The sequence below is a fragment of the Paroedura picta genome, chromosome 4 (genome assembly GCF_049243985.1).
Source record: "Paroedura picta isolate Pp20150507F chromosome 4, Ppicta_v3.0, whole genome shotgun sequence".
NCBI lineage: Eukaryota > Metazoa > Chordata > Lepidosauria > Squamata > Gekkonidae > Paroedura > Paroedura picta.
Genome location: NC_135372.1, coordinates 116,139,866 through 116,153,048, shown reverse-complemented (window position 1 = coordinate 116,153,048; position 13,183 = coordinate 116,139,866). Strand labels below are relative to the sequence as shown.

The 13,183-nt window shown below is 43.6% G+C and overlaps 1 protein-coding gene across 2 annotated transcripts in view; it reads right to left on the bottom strand.

The window, feature by feature from the left end:
• The window catches only part of RALY (RALY heterogeneous nuclear ribonucleoprotein), a 285,956-nt gene extending 273,818 nt beyond the window's left edge, over positions 1-12,138 (bottom strand). The window contains exon 1 of one of the 2 annotated variants that reach the window (XM_077335298.1): positions 11,168-12,138. The gene's annotated coding sequence lies outside the window, so the exon portion shown is untranslated. The remainder of the gene's footprint in view (positions 1-11,167) is intronic. The other variant, XM_077335295.1, reaches the window with a different exon arrangement.
• Positions 12,139-13,183: the final 1,045 nt, after the last annotated feature.

Sequence of the window (13,183 nt, the reverse complement as noted above, 5' to 3'; positions counted from 1 at the left end):
CTATGATTCTAGGAAAGGAGGAGTTTAACCCTTCCCCCTCAAGTCTCATAAAGGAAATTCCCCTCCAAAGAAGCTATTTGCTCAATCCAAAACACTTCGTTGGCTGCTTTTTTTGCTGAAAACAGTATAGCTGTGAACGGGTTAATCCTTTCCCTCAATGCCGCAATCATGATCCAGTCTGAAATAGACCTGAACACAAGTCAATAATGTCTTGTCCAGTTTGATCAAAAGCCTATTTTTCTGTACAAACGGCAACCAGATGAGGGGATGCTATGAACTGCAAATTACTTATTTCTATAATAACCAATTTTTAAGCCACTCTAAATTTCTTAAAATTCAGAACATATACCTTCCTAGGAAATATTGGGTTAGATCCAACCAGCCTTTTCACTCAGTAATGTCCAATTCTCCTCCTTACTAAGTCCCCCTGCCCCACACGGCTTTTGTATATAGAAGTTCCATGACTCCCCAAAGTAATTTTTGTTAGGGACCAACCTTGAAAAATGAGATTTGTCCTGGGATGTATCTGACCACCTACAAACCAAAGCTTCCCCACCTCACCTTCCCAGAGCCCCTGAAATATTTCTTGGTTTATCGCTCCACCCCCACCCCCATATGAATAACTCTAATCATGATGTAGGTAGCTGTAGTAAGGGAGAGGAAATTGTCAAAAATCTCCAAATCTGCCAGTGGAAGTGTCCTTGCTCTGCTGGGAAGTAACCACTGGACCCTTCAATGCCATAACATACTAATACTGCTCACACCATATCCCATTCCTTGGCCCTTTTTGCTCTCATTCTGTTGTGATTAAAGGAATAATAATAGGGTTGTGATGTGATTGCCGTTTCTTAGTATTGCAGGTTGCATATAACGGAAAGAGTTCAAAGTGTCAGTGACTAACAGGAAGGATCCAAAAGATACAGTGTGATCCAGGAAATGCACTATTGATTTAGAGCCTAAGAGACTGACTTTATACTGTAGCTCAGTCATGAAACCCAGCTCAGAAAATCTTATAAGAAACACTAGTAATCAAGCCCGGGCGCTACGCAAGGGAGCCTCCGTCAGTTGCGCACAGCTTTGTGCCTCTTGCCACGTCAGGCCACCAGCAAGGGTTGCTCCCTTTTCGCCAGGGCGGGAATTGGCAAGGCCAATCGGCAGGCGCTTCACGCCTGCCGATTGGCCCTGCCGATCGTCTGTCCAGAGGAAGAGGCCAATTGGCACCCTTCCTCATTTCAGACAGAGCCCACCCTAACTCCTCCCCCTAAGCCCTTACGGCTTTATTTAGTCTGCGGTGCCGCGGGCTGTGTTAAGATGGGTCTAACAGAGCAAGTTGCCCTTTTCTTCTCTGTAACGTAACATGTGACTTTCTTCGAGTGCTGATGCAACATTTATTTTTGGACTTATAGCCTGCCATTCTTGAGAGATTCATGGCGGCTTACAATTATAAAATATCATAGACCAATAAAACCCCTATAAAGCCCCTGATAAACCCTACAAGATTGGCAGCCAAACACCCCCTACCTCCCAAACAGACTGACCTAGGGATGGGGTGCACATGTGTAAATGCCCAGCCTGAGGAGGGGCCACGTTGATCTTGGCCTTGGTTTCAATCCAGGACCTGGCAGAAGAGCTCCATTTTGCAGACCCTGTGGAACTGTGATAGCTCCATCAGGTTGGGGCCAGGACCAAAAAAGTCTTGGCCCTGGTTGAGGCGAGACATACAATAATGTGACTTTTGCCAGCCATGTCACAGATCCCTGGCTGCTGTAGGTACACAGATAAAAGGATATCAAGGCAGGATATAAGTTTTATTACATTATGGGGGGGGGGGGAATCGGCATTGGCCATTCAGGGTTGCAGCCTGTAAAGTCAACCAGCATTTATGAAAGCAATGCAAATTCCTGCTGCTTTACCCCCAAAGAAAACTGACTGTACAAAGATGGCTGTGAACATATTCCCCATATTTGGAGAAGGAAAGGCAAAGTATTAATAATGAGTTTCTTTTGCAGCAATTGCTTGTATGCGCCTGCAGCGTATCCCTTCCAGCAAAAACGGACAGCAACCAAATGCACACTGGCTATATGGAGAACCTTGCTGTCTCTCACTGACAATTAGCACCTGAAACAATGCTTGAATTCTTTTGCAGGAACATGACCTAGCTAGTTTTAAATCCCCTGTAACAGTAGGATATGCCAATTAGAGTCCAGTGCAAAACTCAGCACGATCTTCAAATCTATCCTCCTCTTCTTTTCACTTCTCTTCCTTTTCTTTCTCCTCATGCCCTCTTTTGTTGAGGCTCAGGTATATTGTTGGTTGATGTTTGAAAAGAACAATACGATGCAACTATCATGCCTCTCAAGGTACGGGGAACAGGTCCCAGAAGAGATTGGGGTGGAGCAAATGTACCACAGGCATAAAAAAAGCATCTAAGTGTAAAATTAGAGCTAATAAATAGATCAGACAGTTCCAAAGGTCAAGAAACATGGGCACTGCAGACTTGTGATATCTGTGCTGTAGAATTCTACAGGTCTGCAGGACTCTGAAATTCAGCTCCATTTTATACAGTTGTGAAGTTCAGGCAAACAGCCCCATGTAGAACAAGCAGACATCTTATACTAGTTAGCAGCACCCCACCTTGCCAGTGAAGCTAATTCTTGCTGACAGTACCAGTACCAAAGTACATGAACCGGTATTACAAGGGTGAGACATTTCCCAGCTGTGTTGCTTTGGATCTCCTCACTGATATCATGTGAGGGCTCTCAGCCATGCAAAGCATTTCTTTTACAATGACCTTTACCAAATGCAGCATCAAGGTCACTTGCACATGTGATCCTTACATTGGTCTACATTTTTATTTCTCCTGCTTGCAATTTGAATGCAGAAGCCAGTGAGTCCTCTATAGGTTGAAAAAGCTATCCATGGCAGCACTTGTGAAGTTCATCCAACTGCTGAGTTCATCTGACTGGCATGAGGAAAAATCCCAATGTCACCTTCTGGTGGGGACCAGTTGGCACTGGAGCCTGACCATTGTATGCATTCCTCTGTAAAGGCTCTACACAGTCTACAGGTCACAGAAACGCTCCAGGCAAATTCACCCGGGGAATCAGGTGTACCCATTCAGCTCATGCAACTGCTAAGCATAATAGGGGCATCAAACCGCATTTCCTTAAGTTCAGAAGCATTTGGGAGACTGAAGCAAGAAAGCCATTCTGAAATAAACAGGTACTTCCAGTGCAATCATAAGCTGAGTGACATCCTTCTAACTCATTCGATGGGCCTCAAGAGCTATAGCTCTTCTCAGAATTGCACGGTTACCTGGGATTCCAGTATTATTTTGTTTCACAACTAAGAATGCTGAAACATGTTACACTGAATGAAATGAAGATTCTGAGATAAGGTGAATAAGATGAGATTGCAAATCTAATTTTTCAAGGCTGGCCATTCTTTAAGGCCCAGGGAATGCAAGTAAAATTGTAATAGATGCTAGCTGCCATGTTGAAACACCAGGAGTTGCAGCCTACTTGCTTTAACTCCAGTGGGGTTTGGGGCTGGCTACAAACTATGAAGAGCAGGTCAAATGCCACTGGAGCCTATCCTTCTTGGTAGATATGCATTTCTTCATTCATACCCAACTTATCTCCTGAATGGGTACTCAAAGTGGTTGACCCTACTTGTCAAGTGCTTGTTTTAGATCATATGTGTGGCAACTGCCCCTGGGTATACGGTGCAGGGGGAAGAAGGGGTGAACTGAGGAATGGTGTGAGAAGCGGACTGAGGGGGTGGAATGGGAGGGGGAAGAGTTTTTTATTGTTGTATTGGTTTTATATGTATGCTATAATCTGCCATGAGCCAGCTGTGCTGGGAGTAGCAGAATATAAATGTAATAAAATAAATAATGTTCAGAAACCATGAGGTAGGGAGAGTCTTTGGCCTTTGTTCCAAGTTTGAACACTTGTGGAGCATCTAATTGGCTACTGTGGAAAATAGAAAGCTGGACACATGAACACAACACATGAATCAGACCATCAAAGTCAGTAAGTATTGTCTACTCAGACAGGCAATGACTCCTTCTAGGTCCCAGGGAGAGGTTCTTCACATCACCTCTTATGTGTTCTTTAACTGGAGTTGCTGGGAACTGAATTTAGGATCTTCTGCATGCATGGCAAGCAGATGCTCTACAAGACCATTTATGCACTGGAGGTGTCATGCCGGGCTGCATGCTGGAGTTTAGCTGTGGCACGTTGCCCCATCTCTTCCTGCACCCACACGGGGAAGCATTTGGCCCGATGCATCTCATCTGCCCCCGATTTGTACTTCTGCATGAGAGTTGGGGCAGTGAAGTTCCCAATGCATAAATGGTCCAACTGAGCCTAGTCGGATCCAGCTGGACTCTACTTATGTTCCAGATTAATTTCATTTTGGGACCCATCACAGAACAGCCTTGGCTTGAACACAAGATCAATTGCAGCAGTGAAGTATTTGTGAGGCAGATGTAATTACATGCATTCACGGGATCAAAATGTCTGTTGTCTTCCCCCTCTGAATGAGGATTTCACTCCTAAGTAAAAGTAATCAAAAGTCCTTTGAAGATATCAGAATTACTTTTCTTGAGCTCAGATTACTTGGTGTCAAGTTTTTCAGAACTGATGAAAAACAGATAGTAATGACTTCATCTAAATTAGGTTGCACACCAAGGCATTAGGTTGCACACCAAGGCATTTGGCTCATCTTCATGAGCCAAATATCAGTGACTTTAAGCCATTTATATCCAGAAAGCAACCCAATCATTATTTACTCAAACATCTTGCACTAGGGTGAGATCATAAATACACCTGGGCAGATTGACCCAACAACTGCAAAAGCCAGGAATTAACAAAGCTCAAGATAAGGCTAAAAGCCTTGTTCACCTCTGGTTCTAGAGCAGGGGTAGTCAACCTCCAGATGTCCATGGGCTACAATTCCCATGAACCCCTGCCAGCAAACATGTTTGATAGGATATATTTGAGTGATTAAAGTAAACAGTCCATAAAACCTGTCCTTAGCCAGCATGGTTTAGGAGTAAAATTCTTTTCTATTCTCAGTCCTGAATTTAGATATGTCAGAAACAAAAGTAATGTGCCAGGATCTTCCCAAGCATTCTACAACTGTCCTGCCAGCTGTCTAAACATGCAAAAAAAGTTTTTAAAAAATTAAATGACCACCTATTTGCAAGAGCATCATAAATTACATCTACACAATAAATTAGGGGGAAAAGATGCCTATACATGCACAGTCACAAATATTTAACTTTCCCACACCTACCAAACCCTGGTTATTGACTGAAAATCCATATTGGAAAATTCTGCAGCTGTTTGGAGAAGTTATGTAGGTTTTGATGTATCTATAGAGGGAAAGGGAGTTTCATGACTGGTTACCGCTGAGTGAGGCACCAAATCACCATTTAGGAAGCAAACTTTTAGCACAATTTCTTACGTGTTCATTGCTGAATGACTGCAGCATCAATTGATAATTTGCTTATGTGACACATCTATCATCAATCAGACACCATCCCCAGAGATCCCATTTCCTCACACCTTCAATGCAATATTTTCCAGTTGAGGCCACTTGGAGTGCAAATGATGAGACTCCACAGAGCTGAGTACCAGGTGACTGCATGTGTGAATCACCTCTGATCCAAGTTAGGGTTTAAAACTAAACCAGGCTACCATGGCCATCCAGATAGATGACTGCAGTTCAGCAGATTTCAATGTGACCATAGGAATAAACAAATTTAAGTTTACAAAAGCAGAGCTTTTTAATATATATATATATATATATATATAAATAATTAGTCATATTTTGCTTCTTGGCATATAGGTTAGTATCACTTTCTAGCTCTTCTCCTTTGAAATCCTACAATCCTAGCAATGGCTCAAGAATGGCAAGAAGTTCCCTCTGAGCAAATCTTTGCACAACAGTCACTCTAATCCAGTTTGTTGTAAAGTAGGAACAATTAGGTTTACTTAAGAGATGCACCAAGAGGAATCCTGACCTACTAATTAAAATGGACACATCTGAGTCAAGATTGTATTGTTCACCTGACCTTATAAGACCGCTAAATGTTGGGGATGGAAGAAAATGGCCAGAGCAAGCTAGACTTCCCAACATCCATGTGTTCTTATGCAACAGAGAGATCAGCTTAATCACAAATGACAACTTCTGGAAACCTTTGCTTTGAATTCATCCCTGGCATTTTCTTAGGCCAACTTGAAAACAAAAGCTTTGTCTTCTTAAAATGCAATGGCCTCTGGCATTTTTGTAAGAACAGTGACATAACTCAGGTTGGAAGGGGGGGGGGATTGGTGCTTTTCAGCATTCTCCTAAAACACTCTCCCTACAATTTAGCTAGATTCAGATTATCCAGATCAGCATGAATTCTACAGATTAACCTACTCCTATAAATATAGCTATGAAAAGTGCAGGTTTAGGATTACATTTTAACTACCTCATTACAGCTTTATGGGTTTGAAGAAAATCGCTGGTTATTAACCCAAGACAGTTTCGCCTAGCAAATGTTTATGAATTTGGAAGGCATTTGCTGTGGCAATATATGCGAACGTTACCTCCGTCCAGCTCATTATTTGAAACTTTGGCTCTCTCCTACCCTCCCTTCTCAAGACTTACATAACCAGCAAAACTGGATAAACACACTTTTTTGCATCTCTCGCTTATTGCCAGACTATTTGCACTTATCTTCCTATGTGCGTTATTCAAAATCAAATTCTGGCTGTGCGGCCCACCTTTCCTACAAGTTGTAGAATGAGCTCCTGAGTACCCAGAGCTGTTGCCTGAGTTGGCAGCATGTAGTGGCTCAGAACACGAGTGTAAATTCTATGGTTCAAAAGTCTCTGGCAATGAATTCACTGGGGACTGGTGCCAAGATAAAAAGACCTGTTACTAAAGCACAAATAAAGGATCAGCCACAAAACTGCATGTTTCCCTTCTCTATCCCCTTCCCCTTTATGCAACCCCTCACCACTAAGGCTATGTTGATAATTGCTTTTTAATCATTCTTCAAGCTGATGAGAGTTAGAGTTCTACCATTGCCACAACAGGTTATGTTGACTCTGCTTTTTAGCCAGAGTTCCACCTGTACCAGAATCTGAAACTACCACTTAGCATAATTAAGGGACAATTTATTTCTGCTTTGCCCAGCACTCTCCAGCCTGTCCAACTTCATTCATTATTTGCAAAACAGAGACAATGCAGCTATTTGATTCCCCTGTTTATTTTGGTGTTTTTAACCCATTTTTCTCTTCTCCATGCAGACTCGTAGTAGTTTACAATGATAAATCCATGCCACAACAGAAATCCCAGGAGGGTTTAAATACACCACCCCACAACAAATCTGGCATCAACAGTCTAATTTGCAGGATGGTAGAGCAGGTGGCAGCAACTCTTCCCTTGCTGGAAACAGCTTCTCACCAGGAAGACACTCCCTCCCTTCCTCCTTTCATAGCAGGATGAGTTGTAGGAAATTACGGAGAAAATGTTTGCACCATTTTACAGAATACTCTATCCTGTTATCTCAGTGCAAAGAGACAATACTTTAAGAAGAGTCTGGCTATCAAAGCAGCTTCTATGATTTTGCACCCAGAACTCATTACCTTTGACTTGCTCTTTAAACCGAGTTCAAGGCCTGGAATTCCCACATGCTACTCTCATTTTGGACAGAGATCATGCTTGCTTTGCTCCTGTTATTGAATAAAGGGCGCTTAACATCCACGATGATGGCTAGGGTTTTTCTTTCTTTTTTATTTTTTGAAGGCTTGAGTCACACCATCATTTAAAATAATAAAATCTAGAGTGTCGGTCTTCCCTTTGCACCCTGTAAAGCAGAGGTCTGTAGACTAAATACACATACCCTCCAAGTAGACATCCTGGCCTTTGTTCCTCTGTCACTCACCCCCACCCTTCCCCAAAAACTCTATGTTCCACTTTCCCAGGCTTCAACCACTCTCCCCACCTACTTTCCTGGCATACGTGCAGGCACTGTGTCCTACTCCCCGATAAATGAACTGGTGACAAGATTTCACAGCCGTACTTACAATGCCCTCCTCCCAAATCACTGCCTGTTATGCACCTTTTCAAGAGAAGCAGTCCTTAGGAGACTTGCTCTGTTTTACCATTCCCTTGAAATCCAGCGATAACTTTACCTTGATGGGCAAATCCCACATACATCCTGCATCGATATTCTATTGGGAAGGGGGGAACTATTCATCTACGGTATATGCTTCTTGAAGAAAACACCTCACATTCTAATCTAGCTGGCTTTGCTCTTCGACATAAACATCTATAAATATGAATAATACCAGGGACAAGCTGCTACTGAGAGCAGGTAGCTTTTAAGAGACTCTGAAGAGCTTTATTCCAGCTCCATTATTCGGCTGTTTTCTAGATTTCTTCCCCCTTACACATGTACTTTTTTGCCATCTGAACAATTTTGCTTCCCAGATTACTTTAAAGAAATGATACTAATGTCAAACCCCACAAAATGAGATTTCAGTTCTCTGTATCGTACAAGCACTCTCCTACAGCTACAAGTGTGAAATTTCAGTGGAAGAGTAAGACACGTGCTATCATTCACCCTCACTGAAATTAATGGGAGTCAACTTTGGCTGAATTATGCTTAAAATATATTAGATACATCTATTTGCCCTAAAAATTATGCACATAAAACGCTTTCTGAAGGCAAGAAAAAGCAGCTCTTGTTCTAAGAAACTAAAAAAACTGTCACACAACTCACCTGGGAAATTAAAAATAAAGCTAAGTCAGACACCACATTGGAACTGACACATTTAAAAACAAAGTCTCTCTGTCCCAGAGTGTTTGCTAAATAGCCCAGTTTGCAAGGCGGCTGAACAGGTTGACAGGGCAGATCACAAATATATCAACCTGCTTCACAAGCTGCTTCTTTAACAGTAATCAGAGCTAACATGATCCTATGAGAAGTGCAGCTGAATTAATCTAGACAAATATGACACATTCTGCACTGGAGGTACGAGCCTACCTGTCTTTCTTCTGCTCAAGAGATCATAGTAAACAACAGCCTATGTTTTGGTTCCAGATTGTTTCCTTCGTTGTGGGTTCTTAACACATTTATAGGATTCCTGACATATTATTCTTTAAAAACCCTCCACCTACAAAAAATACGAGAACTATATCTTTTTTGAAATGAGAGTAAAGAAAAGGTTTCAAAAAAGCTATTAGAAATGAAACTTTTGCCAAGATTGGGAAGGCCTGGGAGCTCAGAGAAATTTCCAAGGAATTGTTTACATCTGTAAGTGGCAGCATAGTGCTGTTTTAAACACTCCAGGGGGGGGGGGGTAAAGAACTTGCTTAGATGAAGATGAGCCCTTTCAAGGTGTACTCAGTTTATTCAGTAATGGGTTTGTGCAGTGACTGGAGTGTTGAGTAGGACTGGGAAATCCAGGCTGAAATGTCCACTCAATGATAAAGCTCAGTTGGTAGTCAGGGCAAGTCCGTCCCTCTCACCTCAATTCACCTCACAGGTGGGGTGCAAGGCTGAAAGGAAGTTCTACACTCTTCAGAGAAAGGGTAGGGTGTAAATTTGACAGATCATCCTTCCGCAAAGGCTATCTTCAAAGAGAACATTTGAGAGAGCTCAGTTTTAGAAGCATCCCTCTGCCTTGGAACGGACAGGGTAAACTTAGTCATTCTTTTTAGTGTACAGTGTACCCCCTTTAATGGACTCCCATTTTTTCTTTCTTTTAAAATGACAGTACATAGAAAGACATGAACCTCTGGCCAGCATCTTTAACCCATGTGTAAGGGACCAGAGATGGCTGGAACCAGTAAATGCAGTCCTTATATTAGTTGACTTAGATGGGAGAGCACAAGGCTCAAATTACCACTCAGTTTACTGCACAGCCTTGGGCAAATCACTTTCTCTCAGAGGCACCTTTTTAGAACAAACTGAAGGTTCCCCTGAAGATACTGGAGAACTACGGAGAATTCGTTGACTAGAGATATGGTGCCCCAAAACATTAAGTGTGCACAAACATTTCTTTTTGAAATAAAACAGCTACAAGGCAAGACGCATTGCTTAAGTCCCCTTCCTACATCAGCTTCTTACTCTTCAAGCCTACATGTCCAGCTGACGGACTCAAATCAATGAGAGACTCTTTGGGTAGCAGAGGCACATGGCCCAAGATAACTTGAAACAGTGTCCAGTGACACAATATGAAGAAAATAGTGTATTCTCCAGTCCACATTATAACAGTAGTCTTCCATGAAAAAAAGCCCACCTCCCTTTGGTTATGACGGATTTGGCAATGTTAAAACAGATGTACTTGCAGTGTACACAGTACTGACAGACACAGAGATGTTTTCAAAATTCACTTTACTGCTTCCCTTATGGTGGGCTACAGGAAAATATTTATTTTACAGTGTCGGGTCCCTTAAGTTTCAAAAACTTTTTCCTCCCCATCCATTTGCCTATCTTTGTTGGAACAGTGCCTCTGGTTTCTTGGACCCTTCCAGGCTCTCCATGAAACTTAAACCCAGGAGAAAGTATTGATAATACAAAACATTTGAGAAATTCTTTTTTTGGTGGGGGGGGGGGAGATAGAAAAGGCTGAAAAAGAAAGACGGGAGATGTCTGTCAGAAATGCAATTTCTTTGTTAAAAAATCTTCCAAGAAAACTACTACATCACTTTGGCAGACACAAGAACTAAAGGCTTTAACCACAAAGAGGAGGAAAAACATGTAAAAGTTCAAAGACCAAAGAATAAAGCCACACAAACTAATTACATATCTGTAAGGAAGGGGAAAAAAAGATTTGATAAAACAGCACAGGAGCGCATAAATCAAGCTTGCAGATCAGGACTAATTGTCAGAAAGGCGAGGGGAAAAAAGCCAGAAGAGGGTTAAGCAAAAGAAAAATTAGTTTGGCGGGCGGAGGAGGTAAGAGTCGAAAAAGGTAAGACCAGTTAAGACCCGACATCGCAAGTAGACCAAATGAACACCAACAAAAAAGGAAAGAGTCTCTTTAAAAAAAAGAAGAAGAAAAGAAGTTCACAATTAATCTTTCGTTGCGAATTGAAAAGGGTCAAGGAGGAAAAAGCAGTTGCAGAAGAAGAAGAAGAAGGGAAAAAAAATACTCACCAATCAAGAAAATGGTCAGAAGTAAAAATGTCAAAGGAGTGAGTGAGAGACAGGGAAGGAAGAAAGAGCGGGAGAGCCACCAAGCACAGAGAGAAACTAAAGAGCGCCGCAGCCGCCGCCGCCGCTTCCCCGAGCCAGTCGCTCGACCGCAACTCTAGAGAGCTGCGAGCACACTGGCAGCGCTGAGCAGTCCGGGGCAGACGCGAAGAGTCCTTCCAGGAGAACGCACCACTGGGAAGAAGGGGGGGGGGGAGAGAAGAGAGAAGTGCGTAGACCTCCACGGCCGCCTGGCCCTTGTGCTGACGAGGCGAGGCCGAAACTGCCGTGGGAGAGACTCAGGAGAGAGGAGTAGGCGGCGCTTTGCCGGGCTGTAACGAAAAGCTGGGGCTCTGAGAAGCGTCTCTCTCCTTTCTCCCCCCCCCCCCCCGGTAGTGTCTTTGGTAAAGTCCGCTCCTGGAGGGAGCAAGCGGGGAGGGGAGGCGGTGGAGGTTTATTTCCGAGCTTGGCGTGAGTGTCTCGCAGATGTGATCCTCCTTAAATCAGCGGCGGAATCGCCGTCTCCACTTCCTGCCGGGTCTCCCTGCCTTCGCCGCGGCCAGGCTGAGGGCTTGCTTAACGGGGGGGTCAAGCAGCCTTGCCTTGCCGCGAACAAGTGGGGAGCCCCTGCTGTGTGCCGGCAAGCGGGCAGCAATGGGGCTTAGTCCTTTGGCGCGCCAGTGGCTGGGATCACCTGCGTTGGCATCTCCTAGGTGCTCAGCTGGTGAGGAGAGAAAGAGGCAGATGGGCAGGCGAGAGCTCAGCCAGGACCACGCGCGCAAGGTTTTGGCACCGGCGCCTAGGCGTCGCCCGGGGCGGACGTAATAATCCCAGGGGTGACAGAGGATGCCAAAGGCACAGAGGGGAGCGTGCAGCGCCAGGCAGCCCTGCGAATGAGAGTTGCACAAGCAACCGCCCCGGCCATGCAGTTAGTTGTGGTGGGTCAGGATAGAGTTGCTGTGAGGGGTGTGTTTGTGTGTCTGGGGGCGGCAGCATGCCTTTAAAGGAGCCCTCACAGACGAGTTTCTGCTTCCCCCATCAAGGCCTCTGTGGGAGGGACCGCACCCGTCCGGTTCGGTGTGTGAAGGTTGTGCTTCCAAGTGTATAGGGGGCCATAAGGAAGCATGTTGCTGAAGCTGCCAGAGGCCCCTGTGTGCTGACTGGATATGTAAACTTCAGCGCCCCCCCCCCCAAATGCCACAGGTGCCAGCAATTCAAGCGTGAGCCAAGTGTTGATTTATGCCAGAGCACTAAAACAATGGGGGGGGGGGGGTTTATAGTGTATGATCATGCTGAGACCTTGTGCATACCACTTACTGATAAAAATACCTATAGCAATAAGTGTTTGTGTTGCAGAAACTCTAGAAGAGCTCAACATGTGATGTTAAGTAGTATAGTTTTAGTTATACTGTTCTTTCCCCTCATATCTGTGGAGTGGTTGGAAAGTTGTAAAAGAAACCTTTTAAATGTGTCTTTAATCTAAAAATATGGGTGCCTTCACACTTTCCTTTCTTTGTCAATAGTTCTCTGTTGCACAACAAAGAAGCACAAGAGCGGTGCGATCCATTTTTCCTCCCTTTTAAATGATTTTTTAAAAAACTTTCTTCCGCAGGTACAAAAAGCCTTACAATGAAGCAAAAAAAAAAAAAAACATCAACGCCAGAGAAATTCATTCCCAAACATTACATCGTCGCAAATCTGCCATAAGCAAAAAATATAAATGCTTAAGAATCCCAATAAATAGAAAAATTTGTTTTTCCCGCTGAAGAACCTATCAGAGTTATTTGTACTTCCTGAACATTGAAAACACTCTTGGGGATGACTAAAAAAAGGATTGCGCAACAGAATTGGCTTTTCTAATAAATAGGGATCAGAAATGCTTAGGGTATTCTGAAAGGAAGATGATGACCTAGGCTTACAGCAGAAAGTATACAGCTCAGATGCTTATTCCCTAATGATGCGTTGGGACCACACAAGAAG